Raw genomic sequence first — 12,950 nt, forward strand, 5'->3', positions numbered from 1 at the left:
GGGTAACAGACTCAACAACCCGAAAGCCTACGCCGCCACTGGTCCTGATATCCCTGGTCCTACTGCCGTTGCTCTGCCGCTGATCACCCTGCACTCTCCCTACTTCCAGGAACCCCGCACCAGTCCTCACCATGACTAAGGGATCCAGCGCTGGGAAAAAGCAAAGCTCTCTAAACATGTTCACTAAAACGCCATCCAGGTCGGCGCTGATACCCCCGAGGAGGTGGCCTCCACTTTGGCCCCCTTGCCCTCGGACGACTCACAGAAGATGCTGGAGTACATTCGAGATGGGTTTACTACACTCCATACCAAATTGGACGATATGAACGGGACCATCTCTTCTATAAAAGCCCACATCAAAAAAACAGACGGTCGAGTCGCCGAAATTGAAACTAGAGTGGGTGCCGCCGAGGATGACCTAGGCTCTCTCCGTGCTGCGGTCTCCATACTTACCAACCGGGTGTCTGCGGTCGAGAAGAAGAATGATGATCTCAAATCCTGTTTGAGACGAAACAACCTACGCATCGTTGGAGTACCCGAGGACAATATTACGGAGCCCGTGGAGAACTATGTGGAGCGCATCCTCATGTTACTCTTGGATAACCCTAAACTCTCCCCGCAATTTGCAATAGAAAGAGCACACCGATCCTTGTCCGCAAAACCCAGACCTGGTGCCCCACCACGGCCCATTATAGCCAGGATCTTAAACTTCCGGGACCGTGATGCCCTGTCACGCGCGGCCAGGATCAAGGGAGATCTCCTTCTGGGGTCGGCAAGGATCCACCTTTACCTTGACTACTCAGTGGCGGTACAGCGGGAGCGGCAAACCTTCGTAGCCATGAAGAAGAGGCTCCGAGACTTAGGGGTCAAATACTCCATGCTGTTCCCCGCGAAATTAAGGATCGAACACTCTAACAAAACTTTCTTTTTCACGATCCCTGAGGAGGCCTCCAAGTTTCTCGATGAACATTTCCCTGGCTGATCTCTTGATACCACAGTGGAAGTTCAGCCTGTTGCTAATATGCATTAAGTCGGCCTGTGCCAGCGATGACCCGAAATTAGCCTTGCTCGTAATACTGACTGTGCCGTCTAGAGCGGCTTTGGTTCTTTACAGTTTGTTGCTCCTTGTTGAACTGATCCTTTATTTACTGGTCCTCCTATGTTAAATGTTTCTATTGTGTTTAACAACTTCCGCCACCTCAATGCTGCCCCAGCTCCTTGTGCACACGGTATTGTTTCATCAGATCCTGAACGGGATACCGGGGTCCTGGCTGGAGCCTCATCCATGCGGGATCCCCGCTAGTCCCTACGGGAATGCATTCCCCGGTTGTTTCAACCATTTTTGACTCGCCCACCAATCCTTGAGGCGTACCTATGATATACACACTGAGCAATCCAGCTGCAGTGGTGATCGTCTTATATGCTCTCCAGTCCGCTGTGCCTCTGCTAGGCAAGCTAACAGACCCCCAGGCGCAGATGCCAAAAAGTTTGTGGTTGTTTTGGTTAGGTTTGGTTTTCATTCCTCAGGTTGGGGGAGGGATGTGGGTGGAGGGGGGGGTGGGTGATTATGTTAAAAAAGACTTGACAACCACCAGAGAGACCACACATGACACACTGACAACACAGAATTAGCAAAAAGAGAACTTGCGTACCCTGTCCGAGAGAGCATGGGCCAACTCGCACACATACGATAACACGCAAACATTCCTTCCAGACTAATGGCGGATAGCTGTGTAGCCTTCATGAGCTGGAATGTGAGGGGTCTGGGCAACTACAGAAAGATGCGCCAGATACAACTCTATGCTGAACGCCATGGCGTTCAAGTCTTGTGCCTCCAGCAAACCCATGCCCGCTCTGAACAATGTGAGAGATTTGCTAAACAATGGGGACCCCAGAGGTACTACATAAATTACTCCACCCAAAGTCGGGGTACTCTCACCCTAATCCACAGGAGCCTTAAGTTCTGCTGTTCCCATTCACAAATAGACCCCCTCGGGAGATATATACTTTTCATCGGCAAACTGCAAAACCAAGAGGTAGCTATTCCGAATATTTATGGCCCTAATATTGACGACCCCAAATTCTACCTTCATTTGGCCTCTGTCCTAGAGAGCTACCCCCAGATCCCGATTATATGGGGGGGGGGGGTGATTTCAACACGCTCTTGGACGTTGACCTAGACAGATCTGGCTCCAGACCTCGCCAGCTCTCAAAAGCAGCTTACACGATTCTTACAACTCTCCCCCGACTGGCAGTGGTTGACCCCTGGCGCTTAATATACCCTGATTCACGCACATATTCCTTCTACTCTTCTGTCCATGACTCACATTCGAGGATAGGCAGATGGCTCCTATCAGACATTCTGATTAGGTGCCTGTCCCACTTGGCCATCCTCCCCAGGACACTTTCGGATCACTCCTCGGTGGTCGTATCGTTGAATTGGGGAGCCGACCTCGAAAAAACGAGACAGTGGAGAATGAACCCCCATGCTTTCCTTGACCATGCCTTTGCTTCCGAACTTGAATCCTCCATTGAGGAGTTCTTTGAGCTCAATAAAGGCTTGGTACCCTCACATGCTACCGTCTGGGAATCATTCAAGGCCTTCACTAGGGGTATGGCTATAGCTAGAGGGTGTGGTATCTTGAAAAACATTCGGAGGGATATTGCAGAATGTGAATTGTCCCGCGCTAGCTTGGAATCCCAATATGCCCAAGACCACTCCCCCGACATACTTGCTTCATTGGGCTCAGAGCTCGATAAATTCCACAGTCTTGCGGAGCGAGAAGTAAAATTCCTGGATAGCCCTCACACCGCTAGACGATACAGGGAGGGTGAGCGACCGGGTCGCATGCTGGCCAGGTTGATACGCCACAAGTGTGGTGCCCCCAATATCCCATCAATAGAAAGAACTGACGGCACACTTGCTACCTCACCTCAAGACATCAATACTGAGTTCCTAACATTTTATACCTCCCTATACTCTAAAGCCATTGGCCCCCATGTTTCAGAGATCGACTCTTACCTGGATAACCTCCCTCTCTCGGTTCTGTCTGTGGCCGCGGCCGCTTCCCTAGAGAGCCCCTTCACCAATGAGGAGCTTACAGAGGCCATCGAGTCACTAGCGGCTGGGAAGGCCCCTGGCCCTGATGGCCTCCCCATGGACTTCTACAAACGTTACAAATCTATCCTGGCCCCACAATTGTTGGCTCTCTGGGAGGAGGCATGCGACACAGGTATACTTCCCCCATCCCTCCGTGAGGCTATGGTGACAGTCCTCCTGAAACCAGGTAAACCCCCCACCCAGTGTGGCTCCTACCGCCCCCTCTCGTTAATAAACTGTGACGTTAAAATATACGCTAAACTACTGGCTAATCGTCTAGCTCCACTTATGCCGCATATTGTTCACCCTGATCAGGCAGGTTTTGTCCCTGGTAGGTCCACGTCCCTAAACCTTAGAAGATTTTTTAACGTGATTAGTAGGATAAACCCCGGTACGCAAGCAGTGGCAGACACCTTGGAAATGCAGAAGGCCTTTGACTCAGTGTCTTGGGAGTATTTGTGGAGAGTCCTTGAAAAATGTAAATTTGGCCCCAACTTCCACACCTGGATCAGGCTCCTCTACACCGACCCAGCGGCTAGGGTCCGCACCGAGGACAGATGCTCCACCATCTTTCAGATAGCCAGAGGGACACGCCAGGGATGCCCATTTTCACCGCTAATTTTTGCAATAGCTATGGAACCCTTTGCAGACATGATGCGCCAGTCACACTCACACAGAGGCTTACGCACGACAGGTCAGGCCGATATAATCTCCTTATACGCCTACGATGCCCTCCTGTACATCTGTTCCCCCGAAACCAACCTGGCTCCAATCCTGCAAGATGTAGCCCGATTTGGGCACATATCTGGGCTGAGAGTTAACTGTTCAAAATCGGCCCTATTCCCACTGACCGACGCCACGCTGGCCCCATCTGACCTATTGGTTTTCACTTGGGCTCAAAGCAACTTCACTTACCTGGGGGTGCTGGTCTCCCGACACACTGAGAAGTTGCGTATTAACAACTACAAAAATTACCTGACTAACCTAGCCATCAAAACCGCTAGTTGGACTAGACTTCCCATTTCACTCGCCGGCAGAATTGGACTACTTGAAATGGTGGTGCTGCCGCAACTCTTATACCGATTTACCAATCTCCCGCTATGGCCGGGCAATGAATTTTTTTAAGACACTACGCAGCATTACAAATACCTTTCTTTGGCATTCCGGTGCAGTCCGCCTCAAACTGGCTACACTTACCGCCCCTAAGGAGCTCGGTGAGTTCGGCGCCCCCAACTTTCTCAGGTACTGGGCGGTTTCCCAATCCCAATTTGCATCCTATTGGTTCATCACCACGGACCCCCCCCCTACGTCCGACTTGAGAAGTTGAAGGTCAGCGAACGTATGATTGGATCCATCATTCTTAAGCCCGTTCCCCCTGATCTTGACTCAGCGGACCCCGTTGTTAGCACATCCCTAGCACTCACCAAAGTATGGACAATGGTCACCACGCCTCACCCATTTCACGGGGACCTCCCGCTCTGGAACTTCTTCCCTGAAGTTCCTTATATTCCTCAGTCCATTGTGTCCCGTTGGGCGGAGGCAGGTCTTTTGACGCTACGAGATGCCTTTGTACAGGGCAACTTCCTTGAGTGGTCTGACCTCCCTAGCTCCCTCAAGCGTAAACCTTCAGCCTGGCTACAATACTCCTCACTTCGCAAGAATCTTAAGGCCAGATACCCCGACTTCCCTACAATTCCACCAGACGATCCCATAATTGCAGAACTATGCTCTGTCGATTCCTTCAGGGGTAAGGTATCAAGGCTCTATAACCTACTACAGACCAGAGCCGCCCTCCCTTTCACTAAACTTAGACTTAAATGGGAGGAGGATCTCGGAGTCGAGATCACTGACGAGCGCTGGTCCCGAATGTGTTCCCGCACCCAGGAGGTGTCCTATAATTCTAGGTTTAAATTACTGCAATTTAAGGTTCTGCACAGATTCCACCACACACCCACTAAACTACATCACATGTTTCATGAAAATTCACCTAATTGCCCCAGATGTGGTGCTGACCAAACTACCTACATTCACATGGTCTGGCACTGCTGAAGCCTGACGCAATACTGGCGCGAAATATGCTCCACAATATCTGACATACTAGACCATACCATTGACCCTTCTCCCATGCGCTGCCTCTTCCACAATCTACCTGGGCTGAATCGGGACTCTAGGAAATTGGCAGGTCTATGTTTGGCGCTGGCAGTGCTCTGTATACTACTGTGCTGGCTTCGCTGCAATCCTCCCACGACTGTGCAGTGGCTCAGGGCAGTCACCTGGGCAAATGACACTGAGGAAAACTGGGGGGCTTTACAACATTCACATTCAAGGCCCAGGAACATTTGGCGTCCCTTTCGCAACTACTTGTCTGCCCTGTCCCCTAACTCAGGCTCTGAGTCTTCTCCTCCCTCCCAATCCCCTCGGTAGCCCCTCCTCCGAGTTGACCCCTCTCTCTAGCCTTGATCGCAATGCTTCCTGAACCATCTACCCCATGTGATCTGTACTGTAACCCCGAATACTACTGTAAATGACTCTTGGTATAACTGTAAATTGATGCCTTGTTGTGCCTCTCTCTGATTTGTTGTTCTGTGTGTTGTCAAGTTGAATAAATAACGTTTTTTTAAAAAAATAGGTAGTATCCAATGGTAGATATTTATTAGTTGCATGGGCTCTATATGGGCAATCGATCAGGAGCATATGTGTTCCTAATGTGTATAACTGTCCCCTTTATGAGGACATTTCTTTTACATATATGTGACACTTGGGACCTATATTGTTATGGGCCGATGATGGACCTACTGGAAATATCCAAGCCAATTAGTGGTACTCATGGTGCCTGCCTTATCGGCCATAACACTCAGTGATGCATAAAATTATCCAATGGGATAAAGTATGCATAAAATAATCCAGTTTGCTTTGTCTCTGCAAGACTCAATTTGTGTCCAGTATATCCAACAAACAACTGGTCATCTTGCCTCACCTTTGCCATACAAGAAATATAAAAGCTTAAAGCCCTTTTTGGACCAATTCTATTAAGTCTCTCCTCTTCTTTACCAGGGTGAGGCAGAGGGTAAAAGGTCAGCAATCCAATTTTCTGGGAAAGATGGAATTCCGAAACCACCTTCGGTAGAAAAGTGGGTCAGACTCGGTACATTTTCCTTATAAAATTTTGTGAATGGCGGTTTGCACGACAAAGTCTCCAACTCGCTCACCCTGCGTGCAGATGTTATGGCCGTTAAAAAGATTGTCTTCAGTGTTAACAACCTTAATGGACAAGAATGAACCGGCTCAAAAGGGGCACACATAAGAAACTTTCAAAATTTAAATCCCAAACGGGAACCACAACAGGGACCGGGAGGAGCACATTTGTGAGCCCTTTCAAGAATTCCTTCATAGTGCCGATCTGGAGGCCCAGATTGGCCAGATGCAGGATGAAGATAACACTATAGGTGTGTCGCATAGAAAAGGATCCACATTCCTATCTCTCCACAACCTGCAGAACTTGTTCCAACGGCAGCCATAGAGATTTCTTTGCTGGCCTTCTGGCTGAAAGCAAAATCTCCATTACATCTTCTGGGAGATCCAAATCCTTATACATCAACCTCTCAGAAACCAGCCGTGAAGGTTGAGAGTATTGACCTCTGGATGTAGAACCTGACCCCACCCCCTTGCGAGAGAAGGACCTCTCTTTGCAAACGACGTATTGAAGGGTAGATACACATGTCCCAATGGTCCGGGTGTCATGTCCTCCTAGCCCAATCCGGAGCAATCAGAATAATGGATTTCCCAAACTTCCTCAACCTCCTGATCACATGAGGAATGACAGGGACTAGAGGAAACACGTATAGGAGTGGAAACTCCCAGTCCACTACGAAAAGTGTCCCCTAGAACTACTCTCGGTGCTAATTCCCTGAATAACTTGTTGTCTGGTTGACACTGGATGTGAACAGATCCACTTGAGGGGTTCCCCAAAGTGTGAAGATCACTTGAAGGTCTTCCTGAGCTAGTTCCCGCTCATGGGATACTTTGCTCTGCCTGTTCGGAGTGTCTGCCGCTGTGTTCTTCTCTCCGGGAAGGTGAATTGCTGATAGGGAGATTCCTTATCGATTACCCATAACCACAGCTGCATTGCCTCTCTGCACAGTGGTAGTGACCCTACACCTCTTCTCTTGTTGAGGTAGGTCATGGCCACTGTGTTGTCCATCATGATCAGGACATTCTTTCCCCATACAGAGGGCAGAAAGGCCTTCAGCGCTAGCCTGATTGCCCTCAGCTCCAAAAGGTTGATGGGTAGTTTGGACTCCAATGGAGACCAGCGACCGCTGACAATCAGATCGTTGGCGTGGGCTCCCTAGCCCTTGAGTAAGGTGTCCGTAACTACTGTTATCTCCAGTCATAGCTGCCAAAAAGGTTCCGACTTCAGAATGTTATCCTCGCAGGCCCACCATAGGAGATCCTGTGGTACCCTGTTCGGGACCTGAAGTAGATCAGACATCTTGCCTGAAAACAGACGACTGGGACTCGAGGGCCCACTGGAGGGATCTCATCCTCAGAAGAACCTCTGCCACCAAAAAATTGCGGGATGCCATGAGGCTCAGCAATTTTAGGAAATCAAAGGCTGCAAGATACTGGGCATTCTGAATTTTGGTGACCATCTGCTGAATGTGTTGAGCCCTCACCTTGGGTGGCGAGGCTTTACCCGAGGAACAGTCCAAGACCAGTCCAATGAAATTGAGCTTTTGGAAAGGTATCATGTGGGACTTCTTGAACTTGCGGGAGAAGCCCAGTCTGTGGAGAGAGTGGCAAGTGATGCCGAGATGTTCCAGGTAGGAGTAGACATGAATCCCTCTCCTCCCAAGACTTGCTGTCACCACTGCCATCAACTTGGTGAACACACTCAGGTCAGTCTGATTGGCAGAACTCGAACTGATAGTGCGAACCACCAACGGCGAACCTCAGGTACTTCCTGTGCCGCTGATGAGCAGGCACATGGAAGTAAGCATCCTAAGGGTCCAATGATACCATCCAATCCTGCAGCTGGAAGCCCTGAGGGATCTGAAAAAGGGTAACCATTTTGAACTTGTCCTTCCCAAGGAACTTGTTCATGTATCTCAAGTCCAAAATGGATTTCAATCCTCCGTCCTTTTTGGGGATCAAAAAGTAAGGGGAGTACCACCCCCTGTTCCTTTTCATCACACGCACTGGTTCTATAGCACTTTACTCTAGCAGACTGGAGAGCTCCTGCAAGAGAAACAGATCTAGAATTTTGCTGGAGTAACTCCCCGGTACATGATCCGGAGGCCTTCTTAAAAAGGGACGGCAGGGGGCGATTGAGAGCCTGAAGAAGATGGCCGCCTCTCTGTGCAGCTCCGGACTTAGCGAGAGGTTTACCCATGCGGGTGCCACCTCTGCTTGGCGGGGGAAGTAGCTGAAGCGGTCTGGGGGCGCCGGAAACCCCCGGGAAGCGACAGTGAGGTCCTGGGTATGACCCGACACCTGGAAACCTGGTGATCCGCCTCATGTCTGTGGCACTCCGGGAGTGCACGTTCGGTGGGTGTGAGTGGTGCTCAGGCTGACAGTGATAGGGAGATGGTGTGTTTGGTGGCAGTGGTGATTAGCTGTGGCCTCCCTGTGATGCTGTTGCCCAGATCCCCAGGCTCATTCACTGGAGCGCGGTAGGGACCGTAGAGTGAGGCCCGCTCCATACATGACTGTCCTGCCATTGGAGGCTGGTGTGTCAAGGAGAGAAATAGCTGATGAGAGGGCACCTTTGGAGTGGCAGTGAGGCTCATCAAACTGCCTGCACAAGTGAGAGGCGTTGAAGGCCCGGTGCTGGTCAGTTGTGAGACACCCACCCCTCATACTCTAATCCTTCTGTCTGGAGTGGACAATAGAAAAAGAGGGCAAAATGGCTTCAGGGAAGTCTAGTAAAATGGCTAAGGAAGCTAAAGCTGGTAAACAGCTAAAGCTCACCACGTGGTAAACAGCACAGCCAAGAGAAGGTAGCAGCCCAGGATCCTGTGATGGCGCACTTGGCAGGATAGAGACATTGATGTCCCGTCTTGAAAATAAATTTGACAAAATTAGTGGAAAGGTAGTCCAGCTGGAAATGAGGACTGCGATGCTAGAACAGAGAGTAAATGAAATGGATCAGCAATGTGCTGGAACGTTTCCCATGGTGCAGCATTCTGGGCGTGATACGTAGGCTGTGATTAAAGGGACCTGAGCGATGGGGTCCAGAATGAAACACTTAGAAAATGAGGCACGTGCAGTTGCAGATCATTGGTCTTCCATCTGGTGCTGAAGGCGACGACCCTACTGGGGTTATTGCCAATTGGCTCCCAGAGGTGCTGGGATTGGAGGGAGAGGAGGACCCCATATACGTGGATAAATGTTACCGCATTAAGTGTCCCACATCCAGTCTGGCCTCAAGTCCATCTGCGGCATGACATTCATAGTGAAATCTGTTGAAGCTTGCGACAGGGAAAGAGTTTTGAAGGCGGCGGCATTCCAGGAGCACATGGTCCATATCTTCTCCGACCTCGCGCCAGTGACCGAAAAGAGAAGGAAGAGGCTAAATGCCATAAAGAAGTCTTTCTTGGTGCAAGGGGTTAAGGCAGCACTGCTTAGACCAGCTAAACTGAGGGTTTCAAGGAACAAAAAGGAATATCTGTTTTGGGACATTGAGAGTGTTAAGAAACTGCTCGCAACTGTGCCAGTGAAATCACCTTTCAGCCAGGACAAGGGATTTGACAAACTGGTGCTACGGGATTCTTCCTTACTTGTGTTGTCATATAGACTCCCAGTGCATGATTCTCAATTATTCTTCATAGCGATGTGTGCCTTTCACATAGTACCTGCGGCCCAAGTTGGTATCTGATTTGCCCCATAGAAAACAGTGGGTAAGTTATTCATGCAAGTTGTGTTCTACATAGTTTCCCATATGCTGGTTGTTATGGTTCAGGGCTGGTGGGAGTCGTGGGGGTGGGTGAGGGCAGCAGGTATTACAGAGGGCATTAAGTGAGCATTTAACACAGACATCTACATCACTAGATTGAACTCCCCTGCCCCATTAAGAAGAGGACTTGCAGGATGTCCCATTAGAGCAAAGTGTTGTGGTATTATGTTGTTCTGGTGATATGGGCCCCTCACATCATGCAGTGACACAGGGTTGTCTTTTAGACTTCCCACTGACTACTGCCCCCAGAAACATGTAAAGTTGCCATTAACTTTATGTAGACACTTTAAAACTACAGACCCAGTACACCCCATCTTACATGGAGTATTGGAAAGGGTTAACTCCTACCCCTTTTTGTCTGTGCCTCTCTGAGCTTTGTTTTGCTCTTTTAACATTTAAGTGGTATCTACCCTAACTAGCCTCAAACTTAAACCCGCGTGCCCAAATACGTTTTATTTCAGCTCCGGTTGGGTTTAGTCACCATTTCCTTTTGTTAAAGTCCTTCTTGTGTTTTACTTTGCGCGGCAAACCAGGTTTGCCTTCTTTGTTCACCGTCTTTTGGCGGGCTTCTGCAGAGAAGCCCTCCTCTTGGTGCCTGGGTGTCAAGGTGGGCTGAATGTGAGGGAGGGGTGTAGTCACCCCCTGCACAGGGTCTCCATCGAGACCCAAGTCTCACTTGTCATGATTGGCTGAGGTGGTTGTCCGGGCCGGAACCGAAGAGAAGCGGAGAAGAAGACGGCTGCTGCAACCCCGAGTCCCGGTGAAGCCCTGCTGCAATCCTGAGCTATCTACCCTTCAACGACCAGAGAAGATCCAGTCTGGAGTCTTCTTCCCTTGAGGATAGTGGGGTCAACCAGCTCATCTTCCACAGCCAGAGGATCACATTCGTGGTCGAAATCCCTGCACTCTGCTGTAGTGGTCCGGATATCCACCTGAAGAGCCTCTCCTGTTTTAAAGGAGCGCACCTTTTAGTCACCGTTGCTGCTGCTGGCCTCACCCCTGGGTAGTGCAGATCGCTCCAAGCGTCGTCCTTCTTGTCACCACGACTGAAGCTCCAGGAACCCTGAGTCTGAAGGAAACTACCAGGAACAACTGCCGTGGCACCAGCTTCTTCAAGGAATAAGGTACTGTGTTCGACTTTGTCGAACAAGGGTGAACCCTTTTCTCCTCACTAAAGACTTGTCCTTTTCTTCCTTCCCTCTGATAACTTTTGCCTCCTCTTCTGACAGTATCTAAGAACTCATGGCAACCTTGAATCGTGAACTATCTGACTGTGTGATCCTCGACAACAGGAACCCTGTTCCACCTAACACTGGCACAGGTTTATTGACGTTTATCTTTGGGTTAGAAAGTGTTCTCTGATTCTGTCTGCCTTGACAAAAGTATTGCCTATGATTTTTGCTCCCAACTCTCTTGTGGTAACTCAGGTGCTAAGTGAGTTTTTACCCCGGTAACATTTCTTCCCGCAGATATGCGTATCTTTAGTAAGACCGAACTGTTATTACTGTCAAAAAGTGATCACATATGTATTCCCGGTAACGTCTTTTGTTTCAGAACACCGGTCTGTCAAATCATAAGATACTTACCTTGAGTTGCTCTGCACAAGGGGAATTGGTTGTGTATAGTTTATTTGAAGTGTGGTTTTATTTTACTAGAAGTGAAGTGTTTTGTGAACAGATGGTTTAAAAATAAATGTACTTATATTTTTTAACCAGAAACCTTGAGTCAGTGTTTGCTTGAGTCACAGTAATTTTAGTCCTTTGTGTAATCTCTACTACTGCTCATTTGCTCTTGAGATAAGTCTGGCTGCTCAATCACTGATACCACTCTTTCTGTGTAGTACAGGCTTGTACCAAAGGTGAACTTGTATTACCACTTGTAGTCTTAACTCTGTGCAGTGGTCCCTAAGGGCACTGCATAGGATTCTGCCTAACAGTGAGTAACTTTGTCATATCATACTCCTACGTCCCATCCCCTTTCCTCCATACTTGTGGGAGATTCCCAAGCACTGACCATAGGTATTACGTGTGGATGGAAATTAACCTTATTGGAACAAATTCTTAAGAACTGCCTGGCCAAATTGGGCATCGGCCCGGGAGCTCAGGTCAAGACAGTAATGTCTGCAAAAAGCTGATGGGGAGGCCCACGGAGCCGCTTTGGCAACGGACTCCCAAGGGAGTGTTAGGCAGAATTGCCTGCAGTACCCTATGGGACCACCACATACAGTTAGGACTACAGGTGTAAGCAAGACCAACCTTTGGTATAAGTCTGTACCACACAGTTTGTTGGTAGCGAGCTGAGCAGCCAGGCTTATCTCAAGAGTGAATGTGAGCAGTACAAGTAGTTACACAGAGGACTTTCATCACAGTGGTTCAAGTAGACACTTCTACTCAAGGTTTCTTGGTAACACACCTATTAATTTATTACACAATCATTTAGAAAACATTTCACTAAAGAAGACAACTTAATATTATATACCAATACACTTCAATACAAGTTTTTGAGACAGTTTGAGCTCCGCTGAAATAGGAGCAAAATGGCAGTTCAAATACTTAGCAGTGAGCAAAAAGGACAAACGTAAGTAGAATAGATTACATATACTTTCTAGGCAGTGCAAATAGTTTCAGTTCACCAGAAGAGTTCAATTCAAGTCAATAGGCCAGGCCAAAGTCAATGGGCTAATGTTCTGGATAGAAGAGAGCAGTTCTGGTATCAAAAGGTAAACTCTTTCCAAAAGTTCTCAGAAGTAGTTTAGGCGAAAAAGAATAATTTGTGGGGTCACAAGTTGATTAGGCCTGCAAGTTGGGAAAGTTTCACAAACTTTCAGCGCGAGAGTGGCGTTCCTTCAATCGGTTTGACACAGTACCTGTATATGAAGAAACAAATGTTGCTGAA

Source organism: Ambystoma mexicanum, chromosome 3q (assembly GCF_040938575.1).
Source record: "Ambystoma mexicanum isolate Mex_15411 chromosome 3q, UKY_AmexF1_1, whole genome shotgun sequence".
Classification (NCBI taxonomy): domain Eukaryota; kingdom Metazoa; phylum Chordata; class Amphibia; order Caudata; family Ambystomatidae; genus Ambystoma; species Ambystoma mexicanum.